Genomic DNA, 16,262 nt, shown 5'->3' with positions numbered 1-16,262 from the left:
CCTCCCTCTATCACTCCCCTCTCAAAGTCTTTCCCTCCCTCCCTCTTTACCTCTCTACCTCTCCCTCCATTTATCATTACACATATTTCCCACTCCCCCTGAATATATTTCACCTCTCTCTCTCTCTCCCCCACCCTACATCTTTTACCTCTATAGCTATGACCCTCTCTATTACTCCTCCCCTTCCTCCTTCCTCTATTCTCTCTCACACCTCTCTATCTCTACCATCTCAAAGTCACCCCATCACTCCTGACCCTATCTCATTACACATCTCTCTCCCTCCCTCCATATTTACTTCTATAACTCTCCCTCCATGTCTCATGACAAACATAATTTCCTCTCTTATTAGAGATTGATGGTAGGAGAGGTAGGTAGAGAGAGGGAGATGGGAGATAGAGAGTAGATATAGATGGATAGGTACAGAGGCAAAGAGAGGGATGGAGGGAGAGGTCTATATATAGAGAGAAGGAGAGGGGATATATATATATAAGGGCTAAGAGAGGGAGGGGAAGGAGGGAAGAAGAGGTATGTAGAAACATAGAGGTAGGGAGGGAGTGAGGGGGAGATATGTAGATAGAGGGAGAGAGAGAAAGAGAGAGAGGTAAAAATATAGATCTATATCTTTGAGAGAGAAGAGAGAGTAAGATAAAGAGAGGTAGCAAGAGAGTGGAGAGAGGGAGAGTGATATGGAGAGAGATAGATATAAATCTAGTAGAAAAAGAGAGAAAAATAAAGATAAATAGAGAGTGGAGGAGGGAGGGAGAGAGGGAGGGAGGGAGGGAGAGGGAGGGAGAGGGAGAGAGAGAGAGATATTTATGCAACTAAATAGATGTAGGGAGGGACACATAGCTATGTAAAGAGAAGGAGAGTGAAGATATAGATAAGTATAGAAGGAAAGGGTGAGAGATAGATAAGTGGAGAGTGGGCGACTGAGGTTGAGATGGAGAAAAAGAGAGGGAGAGAGGGAGAGTTATGCAGATAAATATAGGTATGGAGGGAGTGAGGGAAGGTATGTAGGGAGAGGGGGAGAGGAGATAAGATAAGTAGAGAGAGGGAAGTTGAGAGAGAGAGGAGGGGAAGGGGAGAGAGAGGTGACATAGATGAGAGGATTTGTGTGAGGTGGATAGAGAAGAGAGGGGAGATATAGAGTATAGTAAATGGTGAGAGAGATAGGTTTAGAGCTTGGGGATAAGGGAGAGAGTGAAACAAAGAGATGGGGATAGAGAGAGTGATAGGTAAAGTGATTGGTCTACAGATCGAGGGAGAAAAATAGAGTGAAAAAGAGATACAAAGATTGATGATAAGATCTTGGTGATTATTAAATTTGACTCTCTAATTCATAAGATCTAGAGATTGGGGAGACAAGAGAGAGGAGAGATTGAGATAAAGAGAGGTAGATAGTGGAGAAGGAGAGTGGTCTAGAGAAATATATATCTCTAGAGCTTAGGAGAGACAAAGAGAATGAGATATATAGATAGCAAGAGAATGATGATAGGAGCCTACTGTTTAATAGAATTTGACTGTCTAAAAAATTTAAAGATCTTGTAAAATCTAGAATCTACATTATGACTCCTAGAGATCTAAAACAATTTCCAAACATCTTGTCAATATATTCATAAAATATAAATTAAAGTATACTAAAATTTTATTTTTTATTTATATATCTTAATGAAAATTACAAGGGGAAGACAAAGGAAATAGAATTCAAAATGAGTATGTGTTTTGTGGATCAAAAAATAAGAGCATAAGGATATTTTTTAATAACTTCAAATCAAAAAAATATGTACATGTTACGTTAAATATGTAATAAGTTTCTTATTAAGAAAAAAACGTAAGTATTTTTCTCTCATAAAAATACATATGCATTTTGATCTCATAAAAACACATATGCATTTTTCTCTCATAAAAATACATACACATTTTGGATGCTAAAAACATGAGCATTTTTTTTATTCAAAAAATAGGTACATGCCATGGCTTGGACTTTTGAGCCATAATATGTACATGATATTTAATTTATTCAAAATGTGTATATATTTTGCTCAAATTTGTTTTTTTGGACATGTGGCCACTATTATGTACCCCATCTTGGTGCACTTACACTAGTGGTTATGTGATTGTTTGGTGATAGTGAAACTATGAGGGAAGGTATGCAACTACTAAAATGGTTACAAAATTCTTTTGGTGTTCAGAAATTTGTAAGCTATTTGTAACTAGTAGAACTCCATCAGCAATTGAAAAATTTATATTTTTTTCTAATATATTCCTCTATTCTCTAACCTCTTTGACATTATTTTGACTTTCACAAAGTTTCCTCCTACACCAAGGATTAGTTGTTTGATTTAGAATTACCAAGATGAGATACAAGGAGTCTTGTGGCAACTTCTTAATAATGTTATTTGGATTTATTTTTTCTTATTATTATATATACTATGATCTATATTTAACAAAAAATCATGAATGATTAAATAATCATGTATCTAAATGACAGAGTTGAGAATTATATAGTTGAAGAAGATAGGTGCGCTTACCTATTTTTAATGAGGTGGAAATGTGACTTTTTGTTGTGGATATGTTAGTAAATTATGATTGTTGATTAGAAGCTAGAATATTATGTAGAATAGTAGGAAAATAACCAAGGCAACCTTGTATAAAAGAGTTTGATGCTATGTAATACGTGGCATTATCTATTCCTAGCCAATTGTTGCAACTTATCCTTTATTATCACGAATGTGTTAGTTTTTCTTTCCTTAGCTTATGTAGTTGTTTCAAAAAACTTATTGTACTAAAAGGTGCAATAAGGTTGGATTTTGAAGGAAAATAAATGAACCTTAGGCTTTTTGCAATCAAACCTTTAAAATAAATTATTCACATTTGTAGGCTTGTCATTCATATGTAGTATGTGGTCTTAAACACAAAATTTTACTTTAGATGTCTTCTAATTGAATGTTTCTTCGATTGATTATTTTGTGTTTTTGCAATGACCTAGGAATATCTATACATAAATGTCCTTGGTTGCTGAGTTCAATATTTTATCATATAGGCTGATAGACTAAACTATTTTCCAAAAATGTTTTCACTAGAGTAGAGAATTTAAATTATAAGCGAGACAAATTGGACTAAACCATGTGGCCTCTACCATGGAATTAGCTCTACCATACAAACTATTCCAAAAGGGTACCTTGGAATATTGTTTTTATATTTATTTCTCCATAAGTGTACGCTCAATTAATTTTTGTACACACTTCGTCTCATAGATTAGTGTAAGAAGAGTATTCTACACCTCTACTTCTTTTCAATACAATAAAAAATTATAAAAGTACAACTACTTTATACTTTACACTATCTAATATTAATATATTCGTATCCAATAAATGATTAATAATAATCAATTGAAAATAAACCCTATATAATAATAACATTTTCTTTGTTCAAATTACATGTTTCATAACTAACAAGGATGTTTGGGGTTCTCACTCCTTATGAAGCCCTTGGTTTCTTTGCTTAATCTAATCAAAACTAACGAAGGTGTACATTAAGCTTTTGTTTATGAAGAAACCTTATACATTAAATGATTAAACTTTCATTTAAGAAGAAACCCTACGCATTAAACTTTCATTTATGGAGACACCCTATGCCCAAAGCAACTGGTCAATGGGGTGTGTGGATAGACTTCAATCGAATCAATGTCATTATTGTCATTATTGTTAAAAGCTACGAACAGTTCCAGTTGACACTGTAACTGTTGTCGTTTTAATAACATATGTTTGCGATCTCAAATCTGTAATATTTTGGATTGGCATATCAATATCATTTTAGATTGAAGTGTATTTTGAGGTAAGATTTAAATATACATTAAAAAAATTTAATATTGTGTGAAGTTGAGTCTGTTATCTATCTTTATTTATTTATTTATATGTGTATATATTCTTATATATTTAGTCTTATTTTATTTATCTTTGTAAATACTTTTATCAATTGATTTTAACTATCTAATTTATTATCACTCTTTTTAGGCACTTACTTTCATTTAATTATTTGTTACTTTATTCTAACTACTTGCATAGGTGTGATGGTAACCATAAGGTCACAAACTTGTCATTTTCCAATTTAAATTTTAAAAATTAATTTTGGTCAATCAATCCTCTTCAGAGCTATCTTGAACTAATTAAATATAGTTTAAAAGAAAAGTATTGAATGTCTTGAAATAATAAGATGATTAAATCAAAACAAATGTTTAATGTTCAATACATTCATTTTAATCATTTCACAATCAAGTGTTCAATCATTATAGATATCAATCAATGGCAACATGCATTAATCAAGTGCAATAAAAAAAAGTAAAGAATTTGCTTCATATTGTTTATTGGTTGTTTCCAATATTCTTCAATTTCTAGGGGTTGACAATGTTCAATTCTTTTGTAGCTTGGTTGTATGAAAATCCAACCATTGTATTATTAAATATCACTAGTGAATTTTTTAATAAAGGAAAGAGTAGAAAATTATTTAATAAGAAAAGCTACGAAATAGAACCTCATAGAATTTTCAAGATGAATCTAGAGTATAGGTACAAATCCACAATTTTTAATTAGTTCCAAATCTATGAAATTGTTCTCTAATAGGGTAGAGATCCAACACAAAATTCTAAATGGTTACAGTAATAGAGAGACATTATTTTTAGGGGTTAATGATAGATAGATTACAAAGCTTCACGTACTTGGCATCATTTTTGGTTATTAACCTAATCATCATTTTTTTTCATCTTTGTTCAATTTAAAGTATTTTTTCCAATTTATTATCCATGTGCAAAAAGAGTAGTCATGAATGAAGAGAAGCACATTCCTTGATCCTAAACAAGAAATTAGATTATTGATAATTTGGTATACACTATCTGATTGATATGAACACAAATTATCCTAAGTAATTTATTTATGCAAAATGCTATTAAAGGTACAAAGGATCATGCATACACCTGCTAAATGTAAGAACAACCCAAACAACATCATAAGCATGAGGTTCAAGTTATAATAGACCAAACAAAATTCCTTTCTCTAGGCATACTTTTGTGCCAATTCTTTAGTGGTGTTGGAGAATAATTTAGTGTGTCGAAATCTACACATATAAAAATGAGAGGCAACCCTTAAAAAAAGTTGTTCATAATTTTTTATCACTTCCCAATATTCTCTTTTGAGCAAAAATATATTTTAAATGTCAATAACATAAATAAAGAGATAAAACCACTCAACTTTGACATTCTATCCTAATTTGTGTAAAATTGGCACTCTTAATTAGCTACTAGTTATGCAATTGTTGATAGGAAAACTAGCATGGTAGTTATGAAACTTCTAACTTAGTTACATAATTCTCTAGGTGTTTACAAAGTTGTCACTTATTTGTAACTAGTATTTCTATCACCAATTGATTTTTTTAATACTTTTATCCTATGTTCCTCTACACTCTAACCTATTTGATATACTTTGGACCATCAAAAAAATACTTTTGCATGAAGGATTATTTGTTTGAATTAAAACAATTACTTGTTGAGACAAGAAAGGTCTTGTGATAACTTCTTGATTGAAAAAATCAGCAATTAAGCCCATGATAATGGTACTTGGATTTTTTTTCAATTCATTTGCTATGTAATATGATATAGACTTTGATATAAAATAATAGATGAATAAATAGTCATGTATTTGAATAAAAGAGTTGAGAATTAAGTATTTGAAGAAGGATAGGAGTCCTTACTATTTTTGATGAGGTGTCAATGTGATATGTTTTGTTGACATATTGGTATGTTGTGATTAATGATTAAAAGCGAGTATTATGTGGAATATTAAGCAAATGATCAATGCGAGCTTGAATAAAAGAGTTTGATTTTTTTATTAAAGTGGCAAAGAACCCCAACCCATTATAGATCAAAACCACAAGCTTGAAGCACAAGGGAATGTAACAAACAATGAAACAATATGAAAAGGACAAACAACCAATAACAACAAAGATTGTGTCATTTAGAGAATAACTTTGAAGAGACAGATGATTACAAATCAAACAAATGGATATAAAGAAACATCAAGCTTACTAAAAATTTGAGTTGGGACCCAACAATGGACCCAATAGAACAACCTGAGTGTTATGAATAGTAAGAGACTATCTCTTCTTGTGGTGGACAATAGTGAACCAGGAGGCATCCTTGTTGGGAGAAGCTAACAGAGTAGTGCTGAAGAAACCATCCAAGGTAGTAGACAAGTCGCCAAGATGAGTCATCAAGTTTAGAGAGGGAATCTAATAGTCTGGAGAAAGGAAATCATGGACCACAAATGGGACGAGTCTAGAGCTAGACAGACCAACAGACTAAGCCACCAAATGGGGAACTGGGGCCCTAGCCATCGAGATAGACAAACTTGCAAGAGGAGGAGGCACCAAATCTCCCTAGGAATCTAGCCTAGAATTAGAAGAAACTAAGAAACTGTGAGATTTCCATAGTCAGGATCCTTCCACTAGGCTAGAGAAGAATGTTGATGAGAGCCACAGGGACAAGAAGAGGCCAAATGCCTCATAGAAAAAGAGTTTTATGTTATGGAATAGGTAGCATCATGTATTCCTAACATATTTTTACAACCCTCTCATTTATTACCATAAATGTGCTATTTTTTCTTGCCTTAGCTTATGTACATGTGTTTAAAAAACTTATTTTACTAAAAAGTGCAATGAGCTCAAACTTGTTGCAATCATGCCTTTACAATTATTTTCATTTGTACTCATGTCACCCATATGTAGTAATGTGTTCTTAAATATAGAATTTAACTTAAGATTCCTTGTAATTAAATGTGTATTTCATTTACTATTTAATGTTTTGTTAATGGCCTTGGAATATCTATACATAAATGTCCTTGTTTGTTCAATTCAAGATTTTATCATATACTTGGACAAACTAAACTATTTTCTAGAAATGTTGGCTTTAGGGTAGGAAAAATGAATTAGAAGTGAGACAAGTTGGACTAAATCACATGGACTTATTCATGGAATTAGCTCTACCATGCAAACTATCCTAAATGAGTGCCTTGGAATATTGCTCTTATATTTATTTGTTTGTAATTGTATGATCCATTTAATTTTTGCACACACTTCCTCTCATAGATTAGTGTAGGAAGAGTATTTCACACCTCTACTTCTTTTTAATAGAAGTAGAGCAAGTGGTGTAGGAATGATTGTTGCAAATGAAGCATATATTAGAGCACAATGACAAATTACCAACTCTGATGAATTGAAGAGAGCTCTGCTAGGGTTTGAGGTTGCGTATTACGTCTTGCTTGTTTCAGACTACATTTACTACGGGATTTTTGTGTTAATTATGGCTCCAACCAACTTTAGCCCAATAGTTGATGCTGGTGCTAGAGTTGCTGCAATGGACCCTCATGGCGCTACCAAGAAAACGCCCTCTCAAGTTTGTTCTGAAAGTGCTTCACGATGTATGTCCTTGCCTGATGTTGTACTTCCTGTTCAAGATTTTGACAATGCCTATGACTGGCTTGAAAAATGTACTTTGATAGGATATTTTGTGGGTATGATCCCTCCTAAAAGCATGCTTCATGATTGGGTCACCAAAGCCTGGTCTCCTCATGGAGTTAGGCTTGATGGTGTCCAAAGCCTGACGAAAGGTTTTTTTTTGTTTCACTTTTCAAACCCTTCCCATGTAGAGGCCATTCTCTCCCATGGTCTGTGGTCTATTAGGTCATCCCTTCTGGTCTTCTAGTTTTGGTCTCGCATTTTTTCTATCTCAAATGACAAAAAATTGTGAGTTCTAGTCTGGGTTGAGTTCCCTGGTCTTCCTTTGCCTTGTTGGTCTTTCATGCAAACCATTGTTCAGTCTGTTGGCAAAGTTGTTTGCCTCGAGCCAGACCATTTTTTTATTGCTTGCCGTCAAAAGAGGGTATGTGTTGAGGTCGACCTTTCTCGCGACCTAAAAGAAACTGTCGATATTCAAGTGGATGGTAACACCTTCACCGAGAAGGGTCTTTATTTGAACCTTCCCAACACTTTTTATCGATGCCAGTCGATGAATCACAAGATCAGGGATTGTCCCTTGGAAACTCTGAAATTGAAACCCCTTATTAAGGACTCTGGTTCTTGACCAATGGAGGGAGCCAAGAAGGATGAATAGACCACTGTGGTTCGTAAAGGAAAAACCCCTGCATTTTCAGCCCAAAAGACTACTGTCGGTTCTAGTTCTCAACCGACGACAGATCCTCCTATGTAGTTTCCATCCTCCCAGGTAGTTCTCACTCCGATTCCAAACCCTGCTCAATAGGGGAATGATTCTTCTGAGGGTGTTGCTCGCCCTCCTTAGGTTTCCACTCCTCAGGTGTGTCTTCAATTTTTTCTCCACACTCTATACTCCATTCTCACAGTGCTTCAGAGCGTGCTAAGATTGTAGATGGTGGTTCAGAAAAATGACGAGTCATCTCCAATGGGGACCCGAATTTTTTGTGCAATAGCTTCTCCTCTCTTGGGGACGAGGAATATATGTTGCTTTTGTCATGAATTACATCTCATGGAATGTTCGAGGTCTCACAGACCTTGCCAGAAAGTATTCTGTTCTAGATGTTCATCAACATATTGTAGGCCTGGATGTTCTTTGTCTTGAGGAAGTTAAAATTGTAGGTTTCATGCTAAATGCTGCATGTCGTGTTATTTGGCTCGATAGCCTTTTTTTTTCTTCCCAACATGAAGTTGGTCGAGGGGGAGTTATCACTCTCCTTTCACCTCGGTGGTGCACTGCACTTATTTCTTATGGGGTTGATCCCATGCAGCGCACCATCTGGGTTTTGCTTTCAATTAACAATCATTTCATTAGGATCGTTAATGTTTATGATCCCAATGATTCGGTTGAAAGATTATACCTCTGGAAATGGATCACGGATAATATTCCACCTGCCACTTGGGTCATGTGTCGGGATTTCAATATGGTTGAGGTTGCTTCTGATAAGGAGGGTATTTTGCCTTTCCACTGGACAACTGGAGAGCAGGAAGCCTAGTACTATATGCGTAATAAATTGGGTCTTTTTGACCCCAACACCAACCACCACCATCCTAGTGGGGTCTAGCACACTTGGTCAAATTTCAGAGCTGGCTCTGATAGAATTCTTAAAAGGCTTGATCGTGCTATGATATCTGCACAATCTTTTTTCTCTTTTTCTGAAGATCATGAGCTTCCCATCACAACTAGGCAACATCCTTCCAAAATGAAATTCTACCTCAACATGTCTCTTCTGCACCACTAGTCCATGATGGCCCATATTCAAAGAGTGTGGAATATTGAGTCAAGGCCCTATCATCACACTAGTTGGATTGAGTGGTGGCATGATGCCATTTCCTACTTTGTGAGGTTTCTGTGCATTTATGGTAGGCAAATTTCCATCTACCACAGATGGTCATATGATGTGACCACCAAAGCTCTATGTGCTGCCACAAAAGCTTTGGCTTTGAACCCCTTTGATTCTACCCTGCAACTTCATTTAGCCCAGCTCTGCCACCAGAAGCAAGTTGAGCATAGTCACTTTTCCATATGATCTCAAATAAAAGCCAGATTGCACTAGATTAAGGTGAGTGATAGGGCTTCTAAGGAATTCTTCCTAGCTCTACGTGCCCGTCAAGTGTAGGAGTACCTAGTTTTTAGTCCAGTTTCTTCATTTTGGTGTGTTTGTTCATAGGCTGGTTTGGAGTGGTGAATAATATTATTCTCTTAGGTCTTCATATATTTTTTTAATTCTTTGGTAGGTTGATTTTCCTTAGCACAATACATTTTCTCAATTTTGGCTTGAGAGCCCTTGTAAGCCTAAAATGGCAAAATCTGGCATTTTGATGAAAAATGCCTTGAATAGCCTTGTTTGGCATTGGGACATGTTAATGTAATGGTTTTTAGTCATCTTAGATGATTTGGAGGAGAAAACTAAGCATGTAAGACAAAAATGCACTTTTTGGTAAAAGTTGTCAAAGTTGCTTGACAACTTTTTGCAACGTTGAGCAACCTTTTGCATTTTTGAGCAAAGGGTTGGTTAGGAAACCGATGGAGAGGTACTTAGGAAATAAATGGCATATAAAATAAATTATAATGAATGTAATGAGGTTCTTGAATGCCTGGAGTGGATTGGAATACAATTTGAGACCATTTTTGAAGTTTTTATATTGCATTTTTCAAGAATTAGAGCAACAATCCGTACTTAATGGATTGATTTCATTACTGTACCTTTTTTGTTGATTTTACATGTTCTTGTAGTTATCAGGAAGAAATTTGATTAGTTTGTTTGCAGGTTTGAATTGAGTTTCCAATTATGTAAGCTCTCGGCCTGAGTAAGGGTTTGAGAGGCCCAGACATGGTTCCAACTTGAAGTCCTTTGAGTTCTTCTCAATAACTCTTGGCACTTGAGCCATGGAACCTTTGTATAGTGTATATAGATTTTATTTTCCTTTGGAGGGCATTGAAAGGACAATGAGCATCATTTCCTAGGTGAGCTCAGTCATAGCCTAGTTAGGAAATAAATGAGATTATGCAAGTGTTTGTAGGAATGAGCAAGGTTGGAGTTGTAGAGTGTTTGGAATGAACAAGTGATCTATGGTAGAGCACATGTGTGAATTTGGAGGTGTGGCAGATCAAGGAAGAACCCTAACCCTTTGAAAAAGACCCAAACAAGCCCAAAACCACCTAAAACAAGCATTTATCGGGTTTCGTACGTGTACGGTCAGACTAAGATTGCTAAATTCAGAAGTTGGAAAGTACTTCCAAAAGGGTATCCTGATCAGCAAAGAGTTTGTGTGGGTCTTTGGAGAAATTGGGAGAAAATCCACAAAAATTGGTTAGGTAGGGCTAATTGGGGCTCTAGGGCTACTAGGCCTAGAAAATAGAAAAAGGAAGGAGCGATGGGGAAAAGAATGAAACCATCACTCAAAACCAATTGATTATCCTTGAAAAACATCCCAAATACCAGCTACAACCTCTACAAGCATTTGTTAGGAGTTTTAGAGTGTAAGGTTGGATTTACCCTTGTGAATCCCAACCATGCTTGAGCAACTAGTGAGCACATCTAGATTGGGAGCACTCTTAGAGTGTTGAGGTGTCTAAATTGATTAGTAGACTAGATGAACAATGAATGAATCCCATTAGGATAACACCTAACTACCCTTAAACAAGAAATTAACTCTTTTTGAGTTTACCTCCCCATCATAGTGGTATCAGAGCTTCCAAAATTTGGGAAGAAGCAAGCATATGATAGACACTGAATCAATCAAAGAGAATATTTTAAGGATAGTGACTAATGCAAAGCTAGTAAAGAAGGTAGAAGACTACGAAGAAGAAAATAGGCTCCCGAGAGAAATATCTCTACAATTGGAGAGAAAACTAGATGCAGTTGAAGATAAAACTGAGAAAGTGACAATCAAGGTCAATGAGGGGAAGGGAAAAGAAGTGGTATAAGAGGATAGGACTCCTAAACAAGACCCTATTCTATGTGAATAACCATTCTTTAAAGAAATTAAATCCTTAGGAGGAAAATCCTTAGAAGGAGTGCCACTTTTTGTAGAAAAATGGAGCCTGAGGTAGTCCTGGAATGGATAGAGGGATCGGAGAATCACTTTGAATGTGATGGAATCAGTGAGGCACAAAAGGTGAAGGTGGCCAAGTCTAGACTGAGAGGGAAAGCATTGACTTGGTGGAAATTTATTCAAGAAGAGAGGCAAAAAGAGGGCAAGAACCCCATAGCTACTTGGAAGGGCATGTTAGCCAAGATGAAAGAGGCATACATCCCTGAAGATTATGAAATCCAGTTGCACAAGAGGAGACAAAATTTGAGGCAAAGAGACTTTGATGTGAGTAGCTATACTAAGGAATTTCAGAAGTTGTGTCTGAGATCCAAGGTAGTAGAGGATGACAACATCAAGGTAGCCAGATACTTAAATGGCTTGAGATGGAATATTCAAGAGGAATTAAGCTTGTTATGCCCCAACACCACGCACAAATGCTATCAGTTGGCACTAAGAGTGGAAGAAAAGAGTAAGAAGAAATAAGAACAAAGCAACAGAGGTAGAGGTAGGGGAAGAGATGGCAGCGGTCAGAGAGGTAGTTTTGGTGGAAGAAGTGTAGACCAAAGATCCCAAGGGGAATCTAAGTTGGTTGAGGAAAGTGGGGATTCCAATAGTAAGAGCAGCTATAGAGGAAGGGGATCTAGAAACTCTAGTAGAGGAAGGTCTAGTGGATCAGGAAGAGGGTCCTATTTTTCCACCATGAAGTGCTACAACTGCCATCAACTTGGACACCCAGCCTATAGGTTCCCTGAGAAGTCTTCTTCATGCCAACGAGGTGAGAGAAGAGTAAATTATGCTCAAGAGGATGCAGAAAATGTGAAGGCATCATAAGTAAGTTTGGATTCAGAGGTTGGAGAGAACCTCATGATAAGGAGAGTCTTGATCAAAGAACTGGTTAAGGAGGAACCTAGCCGAAGGAGATCCTTGTTCAGAATAAAATGCAAGATCATGGGAAAGGTATGTAGAGTGGTGGTGGATTCAGGATCCATAGACAACATAGTGTCAGTTTGTTAGAGGAAGCGATGAGTAATCTCAATTTGCCAAGAATACCACATAGTGATCCCTGTAGAGTTACATGGCTCAACAAGGGGCAACATGTTCTTGTAAATGAACAAACTTGGGTTGAGTTCATCATTGGAGGTTACAAAGACAAAATCTAATGTGATATCTTGCCCATGGATGCTTGCCACCTACTCCTAGGTAGGCCATGGTAGTTTGACTGAAAGGCAATACATCATAGAGAGAAGAATGCTTATACCTTCCAAAAACATGGAACCACCTACAAAATCCAGTCCATAGGAGACAAAGTAGAGGGCATATCCAAAGGTCCTAATGTGTTGCTGGTTGGTGATAAAGAGTTCATCAATACACTCAAGGAGGGAGAAGGAGTGGGGTTTTCCATTGTTGTGAAGCCAAAAGAGGACAACAAGGAGAAGAAGGTGAGTACTCCTAAGGAAGTGCAACAGGTTCTAAATCAGTTTGAGGACATAATTAGTGATGGAACACTAGCTACATTGCCTCCTCAACGTGCCATAAGTCATCAAATTGACTTTATACCCGGAGCTTCTTTACCCAATAAGACAGCTTATAAAATGACACTAGATCAAAGCAAGGAGATAGCCAAGAAAATACAAGAACTCCTAGATAATGGTCTAATCAGGAAGAGCATCATCCCATGTGCAATATCCACTATTTTGGCTCCAAAGAAGGGAGGTACTTGGAGACTTTGCACTGACTCTAGAGCCATAAACCAGATTACTATTAGATATAGATTTCCCATCCCAAGAATTGAAGACTTGATGGATTGTTTGGTAGGTGCTAAATACTTCACCAAGATAGATCTCAAGAGTGGTTATCACCAAATCAGAATAAAGGAGGGTGATTAATGAAAGACAACCTTCAAGACTATAGAAGGACTCTATGAATGGCTTGTTATGCCATTTGGGCTCACAAATGCCCCTAGCACATTCATGAGACTCATTAATGAAGTACTCAAGGACTACATTGGTAAATTTGTTGTTGTTTACTTAGATGACATCTTAATTTTTAGCAAGTTTAAAGATGAGCATCTTAAGCATATAGAAATTGTCTTGAGTAAACTAAGTGATGAACAACTAACCATCAATTTGGAGAAATGTGAGTTTGTGAAACAAGAACTGGTGTATCTTGGGTTTGTGATCTCAAGAGGTGATTTGAAGATGGATATCTCTAAGGTGGAATCCATAATTAGTTGACCCACACCTAGGACAACAAGTGAAGTGAGAAGTTTTCATGGCTTGGCTCAGTTTTATAGAAAGTTCATCAGAGGGTTTAGTGAAATATGTGCACCCATGCTTGAGACAATCAAGGTAGGTGTGAGAAGAAAGTTTGTATGGACAAAGGAAGCACAAAGAGGTTTTGATCTCTTGAAGACAAAGGTGGCTACTCAACCAGTACTTATCCTACCAAACTTTGACAAACTCTTCACAATTGAATGTGATGCAAGCAACATAGTGGTTGGAGCAGTTTTGAGTCAGGACAATAAACTAGTTGCCTTCTTCAGTGAGAAACTCAATGATGCAAAGAAACAGTATTCCTCCTATGATTTGGAATTTTATGCTCTTGTCCAATCACTTAGGAAGTGGAGGCATTATTTGCTACCTAAGGAATTTATGGTTTACAATGATAATCAAGCTCTTAGCTTTCTTAATTCACAAGAAAAGTTAAACCATAGGCATATTAAATGGGTAGAGTATTTGCAGTCATATACCTTTACCATCAAACACAAGAAAGAACAATGTAATAAGGTAGCTGATGCATTGAGTAGGAGGTTACTAACAATGCAAGAATTTGTAAGAAGAAGATGAAGATTTTGCTGCTGCCTACAAGGTTTGCCAAGGGTTTGGAAACCATTTTCACAGTGAATATGTAGATTACACCTTGAAAGATGGTATTTTATTAAAAGGATGACAGATATGTGTGCCTAAAGGGTCTATGAGGGAAAACTTGATGCAAGAAAAGATAATGGATGCTTGAGTGGACATTTTGGTTTGAACAAGACTTTGGAACTTGTCCAAAGATTCTACTTTTGGCCTAAAATGCAAAGAGATATCAAAAGATATGTAGAGAAATGTGTGGTTTTCCAAAGAGCTAAGGGTACATCTTCAAATGTTGTTCTTTATCAGCCTTTACCTATTCCCAACCGGCCATGGGAGTGTGTAAGTATGGACTTTATGGTTGGTTTTCCAAAAACCAAATCAAGTTTTGATAGCATCTATGTTGTGGTATATAGGTTTAGTAAGATGGCTCATTTTATTCCATGCAAGGTCACTCTTGATGCCAGCCACATTGCTCAATTTTTTTTCAAAGAGGTTATTATGATTCATGGTTTACCTATCAGCATTGTGTCAGATAGGGATGCAAAGTTTATTGGTCATTTTTGGAAGACTTTGTGGCAAAGATTAGGTACTAATTTGTCTTTCAGTTCATCCTATCATCCCCAAACGGATGGTCAAACTGAGGTGGTTAATAAAACACTTGGGAATCTACTTAGATTCCTAACAAAAGAGTATGGTCAAGCTTGGGATCAGATCATCCATCAAGAAGAATCTGCTTACAATGATAGTGTGAATAGGTCCATCGATAAAAGCCCTTTTGAGGTGGTGTATGGCATTTATCCTAGAGGAGTTTTGGAGCTCAGAGATGTGGGAAAGATGGTACAGTAGAGTGGACATGCCTTGGACATGGCCCAATCAATGCAAGAGGTTCATGAGTAGGTTAGGACAACCCTATTGGACACTACTCAAAAGATCAAAGACAAGGTGGATGAGAAAAGGAAAGATATACAATTTGTTGTTGGTGACATGGTAATGGTTCATTTGAACAAGGAAAGACTTCAGAAAGGTGTCCCTAGTAATCTTCAGATGAGGAAGATAGGTCCTTGCAAAGTTTTGGCCAAGTATGGCAACAATGCATACAAGGTAGACTTACCCGGTGATATGGCTTTGTCACCCATTTTCAATGTGGCAGATCTGGTGCAATATAAGGGAACACTTCCAATAGAAGGTAGCAGAGTTTCAAAGGTCTCTCAAGCACTTTGAAACCCGCCCTTACCATCTGCACCCATTCCCCAAGCCGAGAAGGTGTTAGATTCTAGAATTTTGAAGAAAACAAGGCATAACACCTACATGGAGCACTTGGTCAAGTGGCAGAACCTTCTAGCATCAGAGGTTAATTGGATACTTAAGGAAGACTTCTCTAAGCATGGAGTTCCATTTTCTTTTCTGCCTCAAGGAGTCACTTGACTTCTTTTCTTTGGGGGAGTATGGTGCAGGAGCACCTAGTTTTGTGTACCTAGTTTTGAGTTGAGTTTCTTCATTTTGGTGTGTTTGCTCATAGGCTGGTTTGGAGTGGTGAATAAGAGTCTTCTTTTAGGTCTTAATATGTTTTTGTAATTCTTTGGTAGGTTGAATGTCCTTAGGACAATGCATTTGCTCAATTTTGGCTTGAGAGCCCTTGTAAGCCTAAAATGGCAAAATCTGGCATTTTGATGAAAAATGCCTTGAATAGCCTTGTTTCACATTGGGACATATTAATTTAATGGTTTTGAGTCATCCTAGATGGTTTGGAGGAGAAAACTAAGCATGTAAGACAAAAATACACTTGTTGGTAAAAGTTGTCAAAGTTGATTGACAACATTTTGCAAC

Source organism: Cryptomeria japonica, chromosome 5, assembly GCF_030272615.1.
Source record: "Cryptomeria japonica chromosome 5, Sugi_1.0, whole genome shotgun sequence".
Lineage (NCBI taxonomy): Eukaryota > Viridiplantae > Streptophyta > Pinopsida > Cupressales > Cupressaceae > Cryptomeria > Cryptomeria japonica.
This window is presented reverse-complemented; position numbering follows the sequence as displayed.